General features: G+C 42.8%; 1 long non-coding RNA gene across 2 annotated transcripts in view; it reads right to left on the bottom strand.

Annotated features, from left to right (window-relative positions):
* Nucleotides 1–6,333: 6,333 nt before the first annotated feature.
* Nucleotides 6,334–11,011, bottom strand: part of LOC140471667 (uncharacterized) — a 74,673-nt gene continuing 69,995 nt past the window's right edge. For both annotated transcript variants that reach the window (XR_011957151.1, XR_011957152.1), the window contains one exon: nt 6,334–6,594. This is a non-coding gene — a long non-coding RNA (uncharacterized lncRNA). The remainder of the gene's footprint in view (nt 6,595–11,011) is intronic.

The raw sequence follows: 11,011 nt of genomic DNA, 5'->3' as shown, positions 1-11,011 counted from the left end.
GGTAATAGATGCATTGTACAGGGAGGATGAGGTATCCATGGATGACTGGGGAATGCATGGCTAGGGTAAAAGAAAAAGAGAAAGCAGATAACATGGCAAATGGCAGTGAGAAACCAGAGGATTGGGAAGCTTACAAAGATGAACAGAAGGCAACAAAATAAGAAATAAGGACGGAGAAGATTAAATACGAAGTTAAGCTATCCAGTGATAGAAAGGACGATTGTAAGAGTCTCTTTAGATATATTAAGGGCAAAAAAGAGAAGCAGAAATGGATACTGGGGCACTGAAAAATGACGCTGGAGAGATAGTAGTGTGGAACAAATAATAGATGAGAAACTGAATAATTATTTCACGTCAGATTTCACGGCAGATGACATGAAACATATCCCAAATATTCAAGAGAGTGAGGAGGCAGAGCTGATTAGGAGAAATTGCTCGAATAACTAAATGGATAAATAAACTGGATGGAGACATTAATAGTGATCTTTCAGGAATCTCTAGAATCAGGGAGGGTCTCAGAAGACGAGAAAATTGCGAACGTGACACCCTGTCTTTTTAGTAGATATTTTTATTGAAAACAAGATTTTTGAAATATTTTACAAAATTACAAAAATAGTACAAACTCGTTTTTTCTGCTTTACAATATAATAACAACCCCAATATAGAATGTGTAAAAAACTACTAATCTATTCTACAAACTATCAAAACATGAAGTAGGATATCCTGCATTACTAACAATAGACAAAAGGAGTAAAGAAAATAAATAAGTAAATAAATAACTAGATACATATTCAAAGTAAATCTATATTAAGTCATAACAGAACCTATATTCGTACAGGATTCCTCCTCTCAGGGGCCCCCGAACCAGCCAGAACCGTCCCCACGGCTAAACAAAGGCTCTGAACAATGTGGCTGATATATCTGTGCAAATGTAGTTCAAAAATGCTCCCATATTCCATAAAATAATTAAATTTTTGGTGCACCATATTCATAAGTAAGTCAGGGGGATATATTCCATGACTATCCTGTGCCAATTTGAAACTCCTGCGGGACCTTCGGATACCAAATTCGATAAAATATTTTTCCTCAATCAAAAGGGAAGGATAGTGAATTATTTCCTCCCGTGTACTTCCAAAAAGGGGAAATTTGGGGAGCCCCAAAGTAGAGACATTGGGTCCAACCCAATCTCTGTATCCAAACTCTTTGCCAGGGCATTCGCTACTCTGCCCCACTACCTGCAGATCTTATGGCAGGTCCACAGACTATGCGTGAGATTACCAACGACTATTTTGCATATGGGACACATTGGAGATGCTCCTGCCTTGAACTTTGCAATCACTCAGGTGCCATCTGAGCCCGACGAAGTATCTTTAATTGGATAGCCTGAGTTCTGTTACAGATAGAGATCTTCCTGGCGTTTTCCCAGATACCGTCCCACACGTCGAAGGAGATTTCTATCCCCAATTCTTGTCTTTAGGTTTTATATAACCGTTCCATGTCCTTCGATACCTTATTAAATAGTTAGTGGTAGAGAGTACTGGGCACGGGCGGACGCATCAGCCGAAGCACTATACTTTCCCTCTCCGATTTATAAGGATTAATTATCAATTTGCAAAAAGTCGCCTATTTGAAAATATCGAAAAAGATCTTTGCTATGCAGCCCAAAATTCTGATGCAGTTGTTCGAAGGACGTCATGACCTCCCCATCGAACAGATCTCCCAAACAGAAGATACTTTTGCACTCCCAGGTTCTGAATACCGCATCACTCAGCCCTGGCTGGAATCACAACGTTCCCACTATAGGAGTATAAGGGAGGTTTTTTGTAGTTTACCCGCATCCTGTTGCATTATCTTCCAGGCTTTGATTGTATTTAATACAATAGATTTTTTACAATGATCAGTAATAACTCTCATCTTGTCCAAAAATTGTAGATTGATGAGGCGATACTTTCCGAGGGAGGCTTCAATATGTAACCAGATTGACTGTGGTTCACAAGAGACCCAATCAGTTATGAAGGATAATAGAGAGCTCAATTGGTACCTCCTGAAAACCAGAAAATCCAGCCAACCCCTTACTTGTGGAAGCTGCAGCTTTTCTAATTTAATAAGCGGCTGTCTATGAATCCAAATAAAGGAGTCGAGCCAACCATAAAGCTAACGCAGCGCCTGTCTCGGCAGCAGCAAGGGGAGCATTCTCATAGCGTATAAAAAGCGAGGTAGGATGGTCATGTTGACCAAAGCTATTCCAACTAGCCAGGATATCAGGAGATCTTCCCAGCGTTGAAGGTCCTATCTTATTTTCTCCATCAAATGTGTATAATTGGTTTTATATAGCTGAACAAATGCCGGAGTATTCAAAATACCAAAATTAAGAAAACCTCCCAGTGACCACGGAAAGGGGAAACGGGATTCATCCGGAAAATTGGATATACTGGCAAGACGTCCCAGCACCCTCTCCAGTCTTAATGCCAACATTTTTGTGAGAACTTTAAAATCCACATTAAACAAGGTATAGGTCTATACGAAGTACAGTCATCTGGGGCCTTTACCTTTTTTAATAATGAGAGAAATATTTGCTTCTCTCAGAGAAGACGAGAGGCAGCCCTGACTATGTGAATAATTATACATATTTATAAGTGGCCTGGCCAACTCCCCAATAAATTCTTGATAGAACTCAACCTGGAATCCATCTGGTCTGGGCGCTTTGCCACCCTGGAGCTGCCTTATCGCCTCCTGTATTTCCTGGGTTGCCGGGGGGCATTCAGGAACAAACCTGTTCCAAGGTTAGGCCTGGGAGGGCCATATTATTTTTTTAAAAAGATTATATTCGTCGTTCTATCCTCACAGCTCTTTGAACTGTACAATTTGAAACAGAACTTTCTAAAGGCTGCATTGCTCATTTCACGATCACAAGTCAGGGTACCAGCACTCTTTCCAATAGACGTAATGGCTTGGGGAGCCTTTTTCTTTCATGCAAGGTATGCTCGATACCTGCCAGGCTTGTCACCGTATTCAAATAATCTCTGCTTCGCAAATAATATATCCCTCTTTGCTGTCTGAGTCAGTGTGGCATTCAAAGTTGCCCTAAGGGCTGTGATCAGCTGTAGTCTAGTAATGGAGGGTCTACCCACATATGCTGTCTCACCTGCCTTCAGCCGAGTCTCGATCAGATGCTTTTGTTCTCCCTTGTGTCTTTTCCGGGTCACAGAATATGACATGACCAAGCCTCGCACATTTGCCTTACCAGTCTCTCACATCACCGAAGGGTTACCGGCCGTGTTTGAGCTGATATTCCAGAAGGTTTTAAATTCCTGAGAGAAATATGTTATGAACTTACTATCCTTCAATAGGAAAGGGTCTATACACCAATGTCGGGAAGCTATCTCGTCATCACTAGTCTTAGCCTCCATATGTAATGCGGCATGTTCTAAAATAGTTATATTACCTAGTTTACAAAACAATATTGAGTTCAAAAGGGTCGAGGGGGCAGGCGAATATCAATTCTGGTATGGCACTTGAGTGGGTTAGAATAAAAAGTAAAGTCTCTACCCTGAAGGCGAAGACACGTCCACATGCTTACCAGCCTTACCTCCCTAATCAGATCCACCAACTGCCTAGATCTCAAAGATATGCCCACAGAGCTCTTAGGTATTCTGTCCACCTCGGGACGATGGTACAATTAAAACCTCCCCCTATAATTGTGTGGCGCACCCCAAGAGCAACCAACTTGTAGATCACTTCCATTACAAATTTAAATGGTGCACCAGCGGGCAATAGAGATTCATTTTCCCATATTCCTCTCCATATATTAGGGCTTTAATTAATATATACCATCCAGACTCATGTTTTATCTGGCTTCGCATTTGGAAGGGAAGATGCTTCCCAGTAAGACTGGCAACTCCCCTACTTTTTGAGCTGAAAGAGGAAAAGAACACCTGGCCAAATCCACCCTGTTGCAGCCTCGAATGCTCCTTATCAAGTAGATATGTCTCCTGTAGAAGGGCGACATCCACCTTTTCTTTTTTTAAGACTTGATAATATTTTTTTCCTTTTGATTAATGAGTGGCTCCCCTTGACTTTGCAGGTGTACCACCTAAACGAATGACTAGCCACGATAGTCTAAGCAAGCCCGAGACCCCACAGGAGGGAGAACCCCACCCAAAAGACATTGGTTAGAAACCAAAAATGAATCACACATAAAATACTCTTTAAAAAAGCTAAATCAAAACAACTAAGAACTATTCATAAAAACAAATAACACAAAACATATTTAAAAGGAGACTTTGCCCCTTGTTTACAAGGGGCATTACTACCTTCCAATAATCCCACCATAACATCTCCCAGCCAGAGGCATTCCCTCGGCACAGGCATTACAAAGTAGAGTAAATAAATTCCAACATCTTATAAGACAGATGTTAGAAGTGTGCGAGCTAAACCACCATCACCTCGATACACTTTGCAAAACAACACAAGATGAAAATGAATAAAATTACAAAATTACAATCCCAGCAAGTAATAAGCAACCAAATAAAAAAAAACACTCAGAAAAGTCCCCCTATCATCAAATAAATCGCACGATAGATAAGAGTCCATAGAAAGGAGAAGGAACTAGCACTCCCCCTCCCCCACCACCACGGAAAGATGGAGAAGAGAAAAAAATAAGAAAGGAGGAGAAAAATAAAAAGAAAAGGGGGGCAAAATTAGGTCATAACCATACAGTTCAAATCCTGCAGTTTATTTGAGAGCATTCAGGAATTCTTTTCCTTTTTTCGGTGATCTGATACAGATCCTCCATGACTGTAGCATAGCATTGCCGGATATCGCATAGAATATTGAATATTTAAATCCCTCAGACGCTTCTTCGCCTCATCAACTGCCTTCCTCTTGCGGACCACAGCCAGAGAATAACATTATCCTGGAGGCCTTGTATATCATGGCATGGCGATCCTTCCCCAACATTTGGTGGACTCAAGCAGCATCTGTTTTTCCCTCTAATGCTGAAGTAGAACTAGGACCGGGCAGAGGCGCTGGTCCAAGCCGGGCCGGCGCACAGCAACCCGGTGGGCCCGCTCAACCGGCAACCAGCCCAGCTCCAACTCCAGTTTCAGCAGCTGTGGGAGCCATGGCTCCAGGAAATCAACAAGCTGACGTTCCTCCTCCCATTCGGGAAGGCCTAGCAACCGAATATTTTTCCGATGACCTCGATTTTCGAGGTCATCAATATGATCATCTAAGGTCGGATCTCGATGTTCCAGAGCCCAGACCTGACCCATGGATGACTCATCAGTGGTCTCGGAGGCCGAGGCCCATTGCCCCGCCCCACCCCTCGCCCGACACGCTGCCCGAGTTTCTCGACCTCTCCGTCATGTTTCTGCATCATGACCGAGATCGACTCCCACCTGAACAGTGTCTCTTCAATGGACTCATCAATCTTCTCTCAGAGTTTAAGAAATTCCGAGATTAGGCTTGCCCTTGCAGGTCACGCCCCGGGGTGGACGCAGGCGTCTCTGTTGCTAAGGGGTAGTGGGGGAAAAGTCCCTGCCTGGGCTCTGCCCGTTGTGAACTGTGAGAGACTTTACCTCTGGTCATTTTAAAAAGCATCAGACTGCTAAAGTTTGATGTAGAATGGCTAGGGCTGCTGGGCAAAAGCTATTTTAGCAATTTAGCAGGTGAGATGAGGGTGGGTACTTCAATTTGCCTGAGTTTTGGGCAGAGCTCTGCAGACTGAGACCTACTGGGCCGCCGCCATCTTGGATCTCACTGGCTTCCTGTTTAAAAGGGGCATGAGGCAATAGACAGAAAATTAAAAACTGATTAGCCTAACCCCGGTCATGGGTACGTTCCTGGAATCCATTGTGATTGATGAGATTTCTGAATAATTGCCAGTGCCTGGTAAAGTACGGCAAAGTCAGTATGGTTTCATCAACGGGAGGTCATGCTAATGAATTTGTTAGAATGCTTTGAGGATGTAACAAGCAGGTTCGACTAAGGAGAGCTAATAGATACTGTGTGTCTGGACTTCAAGAAGGACGTTGACAAGGTGCTTCACAGGAGATGGCTGAGTAAGACAAGGGCCCATGGTGTCAGAGACTAGGTACTAGTGTGTACAGAAGCTTGACTGTCTGGCAGAAGGTCGAGAGTGGGAATAAAAGGATCCTTCAAGGATAGCAGCCAATGACAACTGGTATTTTGCAAGGGAACCATAACTTTTTACTTTGTACATGAAGAATCTAGATGAAGAAACTGAGGGAAATACTGTGTTTGAAATCTTATATTCAGCAAAAGAACTGAGACATCTCTTATAAACAATGATATTTGTTTATTGAACACAATTAATATTAGAACAATAAAACGTACAATACCGTAATGAAAAACACTACAATCTATCTTATTGTTTAACTGAACTTTGGATGATCACATATCACCCCACTAGAAGTTGACCAGATTCCACGTGGTGAAGTCTTCTTGTTCTTCTGATGGTCTTGTAGGTGTCTTGTCTTTCAGTGGTTTTTCTCGAGCTACCACTCGCTAAGCAGTTTTACGTTGATTCTTATCCTCCCAAGTCTTCACGCCTTTTGGGAGGGTGTGAAGAATCTGCCAATGAAATTCACAGGTTCATTTACCCTGATTAATCAGATCCAACCTGGGGTTGTCACATTGATGGCCCAAAGGCGACATTCCATGGTCCCATTCAGGTCCAATTTCAGGTGTGTATTACAGGGTCTGGAGCTGTCAGGTTTGTTTGCAACCATTTGTGGGTAGCTGCAGCCTGTCTGCATTCTGTAGCATGTGGAAGAGCACAGAGACTTTGGTCAAGGCTAGGTTCTTCTTCCCAGCATGTTTTAATCATTGTTCATTTTTGTAACTCCATGGTAAATATATTATTGTCCATCGTAAGATTATTATTTAAGGTGGCCTTAAATACAGTGATGGCATTTCTTTTGCAATGACTTGAATGGATGGACTTCTGTGGCTCTACAAGACTCTGGTCAGACAAAATTTGGTTTGTTGTGTACCGTTTTGGGCCCCATAACTCAGGAAGGATGTACCACCCCGGAGCATGTTCAGAGTAGCTTCATAAGAATGGTCCTAGTAATTACAAGCTCAACATATGAGGTCTCTGGGTCTATAGGTGCTGCAGTTTATAAGGGTGAAAGGGGATCTAATAGAAGCATACAGAATACTGGTTGCCTGGTCAGAGTAGACATTGGGAAGATGCTTTCACATTGAGGAGAGAAAAGATCAAGGACATAGCCTGAGAGTCAAGAGATAATCTTTAGAATGGAGATAAGGAGGAACGTCTTCAGTCTGAGAGTGGAGAATCTATGGTAGAACGGCAGTTTCCTTCCCTAAAGGACATCAGTGAACCAGGTATGTTTTTCTTGGCAATCGATTCATAACCACCATCAGTCTCTAAATTCCGGATTTGAATTCAAGCTCTGCCACTTGCTGTGGCAGGATTTGGACCCAGGTCACCAGAACATTATCTGGGTTTATCACATAAGAATTCAATGGTAATACCACGGGGCCACTGACTTGCCCAATCCTCCACAGTGTGACTAACATGTGCAGTATGACATGCACTGGGATGTGCCTTCATGTTATCCTTGACTTCCTTATCAAGGTATGGATGATTTTTCTCCGTTATGCAATTCCTCTTCAATCTTTAGTATCTCCCTAATTGTTTGCCAAATTTCTTCAGCTGTCCTGCCTTTGACTGTTCTTTGCTCCCCCCAGACCATACAGCCTTCCTTCCTTAGGTCAGTATAATTATCGTTGCCTAACACTAAAACTCTCATGTATGACTCAGTCTTCACTCTTTCAATCTGAACGTGAAACTTCAGCATGTTGTGGTAACTTCTTCCAAGATAAAGCTCATCCACCAATCCTTCCTTGCCAAATAATATCAAGTCTAAATTAGATTAGATGCCCTACAGTATGGAAACAGGCCCTTCGGCCCAACAAGTCCATACCGACCCTCCAAAGAGGAACCCACTCAGTCCCATTTCCCTCTGAGTAATATACCTAACTCTATGGGCAATTTAGCATGGCCAATTCACCTGACCTGCACATCTTTGGACGGTGAGAGGAAACCCACGCAGACAGCGGGAAAATGTGCAAACTACACGCAGACATTCCCCCGAGGCTGGAATCGAACCTAGGACCCTGGTGCTGTACTAACCACTGAGCCATCGTGCTGCCCCATTCTCTGGTTGTTTCCATATCGTCCTGCTCTCAGAAATACTCTCTCATACACTCTATATTCAAGGATATCACTGTCCAGTTGATTAATTGAGCCAATTTGCATGTTCAAGCCACCCATAGTTACTGTTGTGCCCTTTTTACAAACCCTCACTCTTTTCCACCTCAGAAGTACTTTGGGGGGACAGTGGCCGAAAATTACTCTTCCCAAGAGGTTTCTTCTCTTGCTTTTTATTTGCACTGAGACGGATTTCAAATATTGTTTTTGCACAAAATACTTTGAAAAGGTCTGAGTTCCCACTCACACGAACAAATGTTTATTTTCTTTTCACTAGCCACATTTCACAGTAAATAGCGAGGAATTAAGAGGGCTAAAAGTGGTCATGAGATATCGTTAGCAAACAGGGTTGAGGAAAATCCCAAAGAGTTCTTTTCATAGATATGGAGCAAGAGGGTAACTAGAGAAATGTTTGGCACACACAAGGACAAAGGAAGAAAGGATTAAGAGAAATTGGGCGAGATTCTTAGTGAGTACTTTGCATCTGTATTCACCAAGGAGAGGGACATGACGGATGTTGAGGTGAGGGATAGATCCCCGAATACTCTGGATGAAGTCGACATAAAGAGGGAGGAAGTTTTGGATACTCTAAAAGGTATTAAAGTAGACAAGCCTCCAAGTCTGGATGGGTTCAACCACAGGTTACTGAGGGATGTGAGTGTGGAAATAACTGGGGCTTTAACATATATCTTTGCAGGATGATAGACCATGGGTGAGGTCCCGTAGGACTGGAGAATTGCTAATATTGTCCCCTTATTTATAAAGGATAGCGGGATAATCCAGGTAATTGTAGACCAGCGAGCCTGACATCAGTGGTAGGGAAGTTGCTGGAGAAGGTACTGGGGGACTTGAGTAAAGCATTTTATTAGGTTCCCCATGGTCGGCTGATGGAGACGGTGAAGTCGCATGGGGTCCAGGGAGTTCTATCTAGATGGATAGAGAACTGGCTGGTCAACAGGAGACAGAGAGTAATAGTGAAAGGGGATTTCTCAAAATGGTGACCTATGACCAGTGTTGTGCAACAGCGATGCGTGCTGGGACCACTGTTGTTTGTGATATATATCAATGATTTGGAAGAAGGTATCGGCTGCCTGATTAGCAAGTTTGCAGATGACACCAAGATTGTTGGAGTAACAGACAGTGAAGGGGACTGTCAGAGAATACAGCAGAATATAGATTGATTGGAGAGATGGGCACAGAAATGGCAGATGGAGTTCAATCTGTGCAAATGTGAGGTGATGCATTTTGAAAGATCCAGTAAACGGAAAAGTCCTGGGGAAAATTGACTTATAGCGAGATCTGGGTATTCAGGTCCATTGTTTCCTGAAGATGCCAACATAAGTCAGTAAAGTGGTCAAGGCGGCATATGGCATGCTTTCCTTCATTGGATCAGGTGTTGAGTACAAGCGCTGGCAGGACATGTTACAGTTGCATAGGACTGTGGTTTGGCCGCATTTGGAATACTGCATATAGTTCTGGTCACCACATTAACAAAAGGATGTGGATGTTTTGAATAGGGTACAGAGTAGGTTCACCAGGATGCTGCCTGGGATGGACGGTGCTGGTTATGAAGCAAGATTGAGTCGATTAGGACTATTTTCATGACAAAGTTGAAGGTTGAGGTCTACAAAATCAAGACAGATATACACAGGGTGGATAGCAAGAAGTTTTTCCCCCAGATTATGGAACTCAATTACTCGGGGTCATGAGTCCAAAGTGAGAGGAGAAAGGTTTGGGGCAGATATATGTGGGAAGTTTTTTACACAAAGGGCGGTAGCAGCCTGGAATGTGTGGCCAGCGGAGGTGGGTAGGGGCATGAACGAAAGCGTTATCTAAGATGTATTTAGATAGAAATATAAATGGGCAGGGAGCAGAGGGATACAGGACCTTAGAAAATAGGTGGCAGGTTTAGACAATAGGAGGATCTGGATCAGCACAGGTTTGGAGGGCTGAAGGATCTGTTCCTGTGTTGTAATGTTCTTTGTTCTTTATCATTCATTCTAAAAATAGCAAGTTTTCAACTTATTGTATGCTGCAATTTAATAATATAAACGATTTATTTATTTGATAATGCATGTCAAATTATTATCATTTCTAAATTACAGTCACAGGGTCAAAGAGATAGACAGCATGGAAACAGACTGTCCGGTCCAACTTGCCCATGCCAACCAGATATCCCAACCCAATCTATTCCCACCTGCTTGCACTCAGCACATATCCCTCGAAACACTTTCTATTCATATACCCATCCAGACACCATCTCAATATTATAATTGTACTAACCAGCACCACTTCCTCTGGCAGTTCATTCCAAGCACGTACAATCCTCTGAGTGAGAAAAAAATGCCCCTTACATCTCTTTTACATTTTCTCCCTACCCAACCGAAACCTATGCCCTCTAGTTCTGGACTTCCCTATCTCAGAAGAAAAAAACCTTGTCTATTTACCCTATCCATACCCCTCATAATTTGATAAACCTCTATAAGGTCACCTCTCAGTATCCAACATTCCAGGGAAAACAGTCCCAGCCTGTTCAACCTCCAGCTATAGCTCACACCCCGCAACCTTGGCAACATGAATGTAAATCTTTTCTGAACCCTTTCAAGTTTCTCCTGATTAATCAGGTTCTGGGGATTTTTCCATCTTCATGCATTTCAAGACATCCAGCACTTCTTCCTCTGTAATATGGACATTTTTCAAGATATCACCATCTATTTCTCCATATATCTACATCTCCCATGTCCTTCTTCT

This window comes from Chiloscyllium punctatum, unplaced genomic scaffold (assembly GCF_047496795.1).
Source record: "Chiloscyllium punctatum isolate Juve2018m unplaced genomic scaffold, sChiPun1.3 scaffold_148, whole genome shotgun sequence".
In the NCBI taxonomy this organism is placed as follows: Eukaryota; Metazoa; Chordata; class Chondrichthyes; order Orectolobiformes; family Hemiscylliidae; genus Chiloscyllium; species Chiloscyllium punctatum.
Note: the sequence above shows the minus strand (reverse complement) of the source record. Positions and strands in the feature narration are given on the sequence as shown.